The sequence below is a fragment of the Chinchilla lanigera genome, unplaced genomic scaffold (genome assembly GCF_000276665.1).
Source record: "Chinchilla lanigera isolate Chin_1 unplaced genomic scaffold, ChiLan1.0 scaffold00099, whole genome shotgun sequence".
Classification (NCBI taxonomy): domain Eukaryota; kingdom Metazoa; phylum Chordata; class Mammalia; order Rodentia; family Chinchillidae; genus Chinchilla; species Chinchilla lanigera.
The window spans coordinates 7058768-7068954 of NW_004955500.1; the positions used below are offsets into that span (position 1 = coordinate 7058768).

General features: G+C 44.1%; 1 long non-coding RNA gene across 1 annotated transcript in view; it reads left to right on the forward strand.

Moving 5' to 3' along the window:
• The first annotated feature begins 5176 nt into the window (after positions 1-5176).
• Positions 5177-10187, forward strand: part of LOC102028439 — a 42565-nt gene continuing 37554 nt past the window's right edge. The window contains exon 1 of the long non-coding RNA XR_264242.2: positions 5177-5255. This is a non-coding gene — a long non-coding RNA (uncharacterized LOC102028439). The remainder of the gene's footprint in view (positions 5256-10187) is intronic.

Here is a 10187-nt window from a genome sequence, read left to right on the forward strand (position 1 = left end):
CGGAACTGCTACTCCTTTAAAAGGGTCCTTAAGATGGGTGATGACCGGAAACACTGGGGAAGGTCGATTTTTAGTCAGGCCACTTGGAGTAGCAGCTGTGCTCAGGCAGGTGCACGCTTGGCATTATGTCCTGACTGCTGCTTGCCCACGCATTGAAACGTGCTATCAGGTACGAGACGAATTCCACTTCAAAGATGTTAACACGTGGCAGAATCAGTAGCGAAAGACCTTTCCAACAATGAGCAGATGTGTTTAATTGCTTATTAAGGATGTTAATAAATAAGCTTAAATCTTAGTGCTGAGAATTAAAAAACAGATTGTCATCTTTAGGAACCCTCAAAAGTTTTACTGCCAAAAGAAGACTTAGCGATGATCATTTTATATGTAACTCAGATGTGTAAAGGGATTTCCCAGATGTGTTAGAGATCCGATTACATTTTGCCCAAATTCCAGTTCCCAAATCTGAGACATCTACAACATTCCATGAGATTTCTGCCTTATCCTCTGGTTTAGTTCCTCTCACGTTTCCCCTGCATCCGTATCCCTGAGCCTGTGCGGGCTGCCCTGGTTTGACTCGTTAGCATCTCTAAGACAGACAAAGCAACTTTCTCATTGGTTTTAACAAGAAATATAATCTTATTGTCACTTCAAATGTTTTATTGTAGACTTGAATAAAAAATGGGGGGGTGCATTGGGGGAAGGGAACAACAGTCCCCAGGAAAGTTCCACACTCCTCTACCCTGTCGTTCCTGCTCTTTCTCTTCCCTGCTTATTCCAGAATATCAAGAAAATTCCTTCTCCCATCTTGAATGGAAAATAGTTCCTCTCCCCTTTAGCCTCTTAGGTGGGGGTAATTTATTTTATTTTTACCCCAACTATTTTTTCTTTTTTCCGGTACCGAGAATCAAACTCACGACCTCGTGCTTGTCAGGCAGGCGCTGTGCCGCTGAGCTAAATCCCCAGCCCCTACCCCAACTATTTTGTTTAAAATTATAGTCTCTTTCAAAGAGTACTGCCAGTGAATAAATATGATATCATTGGGCAGAATTAAGGAAACAGACGGGTAATATGCTCAAAGTTGCACAGTTAAAGACAGTGTTGGAAACAGAACCTTGTTTCCTAAATCATCCATGCGTGCCTTTTTTCCATTGAATGGTTCTGCACTGTACTCTGCTATACATGGTTACAATATGCTCAGACGTAAGAGTCAAAACTTTCATAACAGGAAAACAAGTCTTGTGAGTGTGCTGGAAAAAGACATCAAAGAAGATAACCATGCCTGAATGAGCTGTTGGCACATTTTTACCAACTGCCTGCTACATCTCCTAGGAGGCACTGGAGCAGACTCGGAAGTGATGGTCCCTGCATTTAAGGGGCTTATAGTCTCTTGATGGGAGAACGATATGTTCTTGAATTGAGGCAGAAGACTGAAGGGAAAATTTGTTTTCTATGAGCTTTGCCACCTGAATTGAGAACATTACAAATTTTAAATGGGCCTGGCATAAGTGGGAGACTAAGTGTGTATGCTGGTAGGAAATGGTAAAATGGAGATGGAAATTTAAAAAAATGTTTAGAAAAGGCTATAAAATTTTATACTACAGATAATACACAGTATGACACTGAAGGAAAGCAACAGCAGAGGCAGCGTCTCACAATTCACTGGAAACATAAGTAAAAAGCAGCTGTCTGAAAACAACAAACAAATAAACAAAAAACCCTGATAAATTAACCACATATGCCCTCTACACCAGTGCACAAAGTGGAGGTAATATAAAAATAGATTTTGAGATTTTATACAATGACGGAAGTAAAATCTCACCGATATACAGAAATGCAGTAGGATGGGACTCAGGCTTGGAACGTGGCAGTGAAAGCAGATCAACTGCATTGTTCTAAAGAAATGGAATTAAGTTCTGATAAGCAGCTTCAAAGAGGTTTCTGGTCATGGAACACATGTCACATATTTGTGGGGAACCTACTTTTAGACAGAAGCAGTTTCTTTGATCTGATCTATGAAAAGTTAGCCCTTCTCCTGCCATTTGTAAAATACAGGAAGGAAAGAAGGGAGAAAAGGGGTAAGGAGGGGAGGAAGGAATGGAGGAGACAAAAGAAAACAAGGGAGAGAACTAAAATAACAACAAAGGACAATGGTAGAAGGAAGAAGTAACACCTTACATTTTGAAGATAGTCTTCCACGGTATTTTTGCATCTGTCACAGTAGAAACGAGAAAGGAATCATTTAGGTGAAGATAAAGGAGAGGAAAAGAAGTGGTACTGTCAGCATGTGCCACAGGCTATCAGAAGAGGTAAACTGGATTACAAAGGAAAATATCATCCCTCAGAAGAAGCTGGCACAGCACAGGTTGCTACTTTGAATCTAATCCTGCCCGACATAGATGGAACTGATTAATAACGTGGGAGAGAGGAAAATCTTAGAGAAAGTAACCATGCCATGGAATTCCTTTTTTTTTTTTTTTTGTTTTTTTGTTTTTCTGCGGTACCGGGAACCGAACTCACGACCTTGCGCTTGCCAGGCAGGCACTTTTGCCGCTGAGCTAAATCCCCAGCCCCATGCCATGGAATTCTTGATAGTCAAGGAGACAAAGTAATATGTGTGTCCAATGGTATAAGAAACTGCCTTCAAATAGTTAAAATATATTATTTTTGTAGCTTGAAACTCTTTGTGGAAAAGTCTCAAAGAAGATGAAATTTAGTTAGTGGAGTTCAGTGAAGGGGAGTGGACGGAATGGCCAAAGGGATGTGGTCAGTGAACTCAGATTTAGAGATGTCAGGCAAGACCAGGAGAGCGGTACCCATATCTCAGTGCTTTCAAAAGTGCCATAAGGCAAACACTGAGGACTCTTGATTACAAAAAATTAAGGATTTCTGTTCCGTAAAGAGCAACATGGACAAAGTTAACACACAGACGGAAGAACGGAGAAAATATTTGCTTTAGCTAAAACAAGGGAATACTACATTTCTAGAAAATACAAGCAAGTCCTGCAAATGAACAGGAGCAAGACAGAAACTCACTAGGAAAAAAGGAACAAAGGGCAGAAGCAGGCAATCTACTGATGAGGAAAAAAGCTTATAAATATATGGAAATTTGATTAAAACTACTAGTAATAATAAAATGCAAATGAAGCCAACGGTGAGCTATCATTGTATAACCACGAAGCCAGCAAAATCAGAAGTCTAGAAAATTATGAGTAGTGTAGCATGTAGAAATACAGCAACTTACACTGCTACACGTCCCACTTTTGGAAAGCAATCTGGCATTACTTAGGTACATTAGAGTCATATCCACCAGCCCAGAAATTCTTAAGTCCAGAAGGGGACTAAAATAAGGATATGCAGTTTCAGGCTTACAAAGTGGTAGGTGGGTTTGAGGACAACAAGGGGAGTTTGTCATTGGAAGAGTGGATAAGTACAACATAATTCCTACTAAGCATCCATGTTAAAAAATACTGACTATAAATGTTAACACCTGGCAAAGTGGATGAAGCTGAAAAAACCATGCTTAGTGAAAAAAACTAAGACATAGAATGAGATATAGAACTAGTAGCTTTGAAGTACATTTAAAAATACATGCCTATGACTATACTGAGAAAACAAGCAATATACACATTAAGCACACTACCAAAATTGCCTACCATAAAGAGGAAAATCGAAGTGGAGAGGAAGGATATAAATAAATAAAATAAGAGTGTCTTTATTTGTAGGCACCAGTGATGTGTAATGAACTGCAGTGTGATTAACGCAATCCTTTGTGGAACAAAAGCTCCAACAAAACACAAACAAATAGGACAGCACCTGGAAGATGAAGGCCTAGAATGCAGAGAAACTTGCAAAAACAAATGAAAACCAAACCAAACCAAACCAAACTACCACCTGCTCCACCACCACCACCAAACCTCACAGCAAAATGGGCTTTTTATTCTGGATAAAAAGGGCTAACTCTGATGCTCTGGGTACATGGGGCACTGTAACAGTGGAAAGCGTGGGTGTAATTTTCTGGAGGTGCTAATGGAGATGCTTGGAATCCTCAGTCCTTACACTTATCCTGGGACATCATTGTCTTAAGACTCTTTGGTTGCAAGAGACAGAAAAATAGCTTTAAGCAAAAAAATGGAGTCTATTATAAGTAAGATTATTTCACAGAATTTAAGAGCAAGAATGCAGCTGGGTCTCCAAGGCTGACAAAATTAGGGCAGCTATTACCTCAGGCTTTTTTTCTCGGTAGACATGGTCTTTTATTTCTGCTCCCCTCTGTTCTCTGACTCCAAATTATTCTCTTTACATGTCAACTTTTTCTGCTTTTTCATCTACATGGCCGAAGACAAGTGCTTCATAGCTGAGTCTCTGCCTATGCTAATTAAAATGAATACTTCTCCACTGCATACCAATTCCAGCTCTTAGGAAAGATGTCTTAATTGAGCCAGCTTCCTTGGCTGTGTCAGCTGCAGTGATGTGAGGTGGATGGATATCTCCCTGGTTACCAGGGCCCACTCCTGTGGGAGAAGAGGGTTTTTAGAGAACAGGCTGCATGGCATGCCAGATACTCAGCAAACGAATGAATGAATAGGTAATGTGAGGGTTTGGTTCTAGAACTTGGAGAAGTCTCCACGCAAAAGGAGGTCAGATTTTAGGGAGAAGGACTCAGATGGGCTTGCCATAATTTCTACAGAGCCGGCGCCAGAGGCTGATTGTGATACCCCGACCTCACGTTCCTGTTGTCCTCCGATCTGCCTTCGCTCCTCAGTGGCTGAGCCCAGTAGAAACCAGAGGTAGGGGAATCTGCTGACACAGTCCACGCCGGTCACCCGTCTAAGTCCAGAGCTGGGTGACGAGGGTCGGGATTGAGCTGAAGAAGCAAACAGAAGATAGGCTAGAAAAATGAAAACAAATACGTGTAGTCATACTGGAAACCCGAAAAGGTGAGATTTAAGGAGTGATTCCAGAGCTTCTACATGTGTTTGGTTTTCATGTCCTGGATAAACCATATTTCGGTACGTTACACTGAGCACGTCCGAGGTCACTAGCAGGTGCCTAACCGCTCCTTCGGGGTTCGGGGCTCCGGACATTCTCTTCCCACTCCTTTCGCAGTAGTTTTGTTTATTTACTTATTTTTGTTAGAACTTCACAATTCTGCTTAACGTTTCGTTGAAGAACTAGCGCGACAGCATTTCTGCGGCCAGGCACTCTGCCAAAGACTTAAAAATGAACCACCACGCACTAGTGGGGAAGGCAGGAAAGTAAGTAAGCGCTAAACCGACCAGCGGGTACGGCGACGGGAAAAGGCGCTCTCATTATGGGAACCCAGAGAGAGCCTGTCAGCCCAGGACAGGGGTTTAGGCGTCCTGGGGTGGGTAAGTGAAAAGGCGGCTCAGAGGACACTGCGGTAGCTCAGGCAGGGAGAGCCCAGCGTTACACAACTCGCTGAAAGTGGGCCACCGCTCGGAGCGGGCCGTGGCTGGTGGGCCGAACTGGGAGCCCCGCGAGCTGGGTGCGCTTGGCAGAGGGCTGCGCTCACGCCCCGCCCACGGCCGAGGGCGCGGCCTCTCCACAGTTCCCCAGCGCGGGGAGGGAGTCCCAGGCCCCAGGCCTGCGTCTCCAGCTGCCGCAGCCGCAATTTCCCAAAATAGATCTTGTTCCCGGGAGGCAGACAAATTAGCTCAACCTGGCCCGGGCGGGGCGGCCAGGCAGGAGGAGCTCATTGGCTACCACAGCAGCCAGCCCAGCGCTGATTGGCCACGGCCACCGCCCGCGGTTCGAATCGGGTCAGGGCCCCAGAGCCTCCTGGGTAATGAGGGCGAGCGTGCGGGAGGCGGGCGCGGCAACATGGCGTCGGCTCGCGTTTTGCGGGAAGGCTTCCAGGGTCGGGCCAGGGCCCGAGGGCGACAATCTCTGGCTTGCCTACATTTTCGGACCTAGGGCCGGACTGTGGTAACTCTTAAACCTTGACCGTGCGTCCTCCGGATTTGCGTCCGCAAATGACGGGGCTGGAGAGGACGCCCACTTTCCGGGAAGCTCTAGTTGCGTTTCCCTCGTCTTTTCCCGAGCCTGGGGCTCCCGGTGGCCTTCCCGGGACCAGAGCCGAGGCTGTGGCACGGGGACGCCCCCGGGGCTGCGGCTTCTCCGGGGGGCGCCTCTCGCATCCGCTCCCGCCCGGAGCCCTGAAGGAGAAGGTGCTCGCCCTTGAGAAGGCCGCGCGAGGTCGCCGGCCTGGCTTCCCGGCGCCGCGGCCCGAGCTCGCCTGCCGCCGTCGGACCGACGCAGTCGGGCGGTTGCTCTTGCGTGAAGTTGTGTACTTCCCTGGCATCCAAGTGTTTCACCGTATAAATCGTGCATGTTTGTCATAGCTCAGCAAATATAACCCGCACCGTTCTTCGGCCCTAAGAGCACAGCCCCTGGAACCCGGGTGCCAGAATTCGTAATCTCGCTGGTTTTCACGAAGTTCTTTGGTGTGTGTGTGTCTCAGTTTTTGTATCAAGTGAAGGTGGTACCAGTGTCTCACAAGGGTTTGTGAGGATTCAGTGTAAAGCTCTTGGAACATAAGTCCGTACAAACGTGAGCTGCTGACAGCATCTGTGCTCCAAAGTGCTTTGATTATAGATAGCTAAGTTGGGTGGAAATACAGGAAGTCAGACTAAAGGTGAAAACACTACAGTTGTGGCCAGAGACGCATCAGTTGGAGGCCAGGCCTCAAGCAAACAACAAAATGACCAGATCTGCATACTCCCCAAGGGGATGTGGTAACACCTGATCTAACAAAGACTAGATAGGCGTCAGTCACCCTAGGGGACAACCAAGACCCCAGTTCCCTCACCTACCTGAGTTCTTTGATGTTTCCATGCCCAAATGACTTGCTTCACCATTGGATCCATGTTACCTAAGGAGCTGTACTTAGAAGCTTATTGGTTGATCATAGTGGTAACCCAGTCCTTGGCTACCCCTCTGGGACCCTTCCTGTTTCTCTGGCAGGGGCTTTCTCTCAATAAATACTTTCCTACTCTTAATCTCTGTTGTCCCTAGAATTCATTCTCCGATTTTTAGAGAATATGAACTAGAGGTATCAGACATCTAACAGGTTGGGAGTTACAGTATTTTCCTTATCTCATATTTGGAGGTTCTGATATCCTTGTATCACTTTCATAGTAAGGCCTCTTTCTTATAATGCTTACCTTTGGTGTTACCATTATTTGTTTTTATCTTCCGTACTAGACTTGGAGATACTGAAAAGCTGGAATAGTCTTGTTTAAAATGTTAGTGTCAGCCAATGACTAACAACTGGGCAAGTGTAAAGCGAAGGAATTATTTCTCAGAAAGCTGTTTTGAAAGCACCCTTCTCTTTCTCTCTCCATTTTTTGATTTTCACTTTTAAAGACTCTTTGAGACCCTGAATTTCAAACTAGAGAAGCTGAGACCCATGTTCTCCACGGTGATCAAGAGGGCCTTAACATTTTGCTCTGCTTGACAAAGTTTAGACACGTTTCTATTTGACTATAGGTTTACTTTTCTTGGATCATTTACTTTAGAAAACTTGTAATTACTTTCCCTGTCCCTTTGATATTGGAAGTCCATTGCTACTTTTGTCACTCAGGGAGTGATCTTTCTCAGGACTTGAAACTATCCTTTGTAATGTAATCATCAAGGAAGATAGTGTTCTGTCACCCTGAAGCCAGGTCCTTCATTTCCTTGGTCCTTTGTTCTTTGTAATCTTGATAAAAATTCATTAAAAAAACCCCATTAACTGTGCAGAAATATAGGCAGAATTTATTTTAAAGCAGATACAGAGTTACTCCTTCACCAAGAAGGCAGGCAGTGCTAGGAAAGCAACTGCATTGAATGTGAATTTGAGTACATGTTTATGGACTCAAAAGTTTCTCTTGATGTCAGGGGAACTAGTATAACTATAATGCTTATCAGCATTTTACTTAGAAGTTACTTTGGCATTGTAACATGCCTTCTTGTCCTTTTTAGATGGTCAGTGCTTCCTCCGGGACCTTGATGATGAGAGAAACTTACAAAAGATAAGCTCTTAATTTAAACCAGGTCCTAGTCCAAAGCAAGAAGGTCTTTAAAGAAGATTTTATTTCCTAATATAATTATAGGCTATGGCAGCCAGTGTTCTGCAGTTAGAGGGCCAAGTGGTCAGGTATCAGAAGAAATGTGCACAGTGTGTAACCTTAAAATGTCATTGTGCTCTGTGGGATCACTTTGGATCTGAGACATTATACATGGTTATAAATATATTACGCATCAAAGTGTTCTTTAATTAACTGGCAATGCATGCTACTTTGGACACCTTCCCGCCTCTGTCCATCAGTCCTACTAACCTAATGTCTAACTACTTGCGGACTCCCCGTCTCTCAGTCTCTGGGGATCGGGGTAGATGCCTAACTTTGCTGGGCCTCTTGTCTCAAATGGTAAAACCATTGCTTGCCCTGAAGAGACAAGAAAGTTTACTTTTCCATTAGGTACAACGGAGTAGCAAACACAAGGCAGATTTTGAAAATCTCTCAGCCTCTTGCTTCAGGGGAGTTGAGTTCTAGCTCCTATTACAATGGTATAAAGACTTTCTTGCCTGCTTCACTTTGGTACATTCTTTTTTGGACAATGGAAACTTTTAAATTCGGTGTTTATTGTTTTTTCTTCATAGCAGTGGTGTCTCATTTCTTCCTCTTTGCTAAGAAAAGTTTCTCACATTCTCTGATTTCTAGAGATTCATCAAGTTTTATTCAAAAGATTAGAGTTTGTGGAGTAAAGCTACAGCTTTAAGTCATCATACGGGGTAATATGCAATATGCAACTTGTAGAAAGGTTAGTACATCTATTTAAGGGTATCTCGAAAACGTGTTTATAAGAAATAAAAGGATAGAGGAAGAAAATCTTGCAGTAAAAGCAAGCTATTCAAGATAAAGACCTGAGAGGGGCCATTGGGTCCAAAGTACCAAAAACAACTCTTTCATACAGAATAAGGCTTTATAAGGTGTTAAAAAGAATGAGAAAATTAAGGGCCTGTTATTCTCAGGACTGGGTCTTTGAGTCTTTGGTCACTGGTCCATTTCATATTCAGGCAAGATTTTCTATTCAAGAGGCTGAACACCCCTTGATCAAGAATGCTTTGTACAGTAAGTGGATTTATTTGTTTTGGTTTTTTTCCGGTACTGGGAATTGAACTCATGACCTTGCGCTTGCCAGGCAGGCGCTGTGCGGTTGAGCTAAATCCCCAGCCCCAGTAAGCGGATTTAAATCCCCAGCCCCAGTAAGCGGATTTAATGGGCTTCATAATTATGGAGCATAGATGAATATGAGTAAGGGCCGCAACTCAAGGGAAAATGTCCATTGGCTTTAGTGTTGATATTTTGGAAGTAGCACTGGAAAACAAGTAACAGCCATTCCCCTCTTTTCCCTATTTATTATGAAATAAGCATGAAAAAAAAGTAGTTTCCAAAGAAATGCAGCTACTGAGTGTGAGGCTCCATTTGGATATGACTCGCCCTGTACCCAACCTATCGGCCAGCGGAGGCATTATTCTCAGCTCAGCAATGGGGCTGCCCTTGGCAAACACAGGATGTCACAAAAGAGATAAGATGGAGCATGGAAGCTTCCAAACGCCTGGACATCTGAAGACACCCAAACATTTACACCAGATGCCTCAAGGACTTTGCCTGTTAATGCACAAGACATCCAGAAAACTTTGACCATTGATGTTTACTAAATCTTCCTACCTAATGTCCCTTGCCTTCTTTCTAGCCCTATAAAAATATCCCACTTCTCTTTGTTCCCTAGAGATGGCCTTATTGCCCTGTGTGCCCGCACCCAGGGACAATAAGTTCCATGCCAAGTTGCCTTTACACAGGCCTGGGGGTCTTGGCTGGTCTCTGCCTCATGCTGCTCCTTACACTGAGAACACACAACTCTCTCAAAGAAAGCTGGGTTTGAAGAAAGAAGCTACAGCAAACCATTCACTCATTGAAAATGGAAAGACTTGGGGCTGGGGATTTAGCTCAGCGGCAAAAGCGCCTGCCTGGCAAGCGCAAGGTCGTGAGTTCGGTTCCCGGTACCAGAGAAAAACCAAAAAAAAACAAAACCATGAACTTGAAAATCAGGCATATGTACAAGACTGATTTCCTTGACAAGGAATATTACTAGTATTCTTTAAATATCAGTAACATTGAATC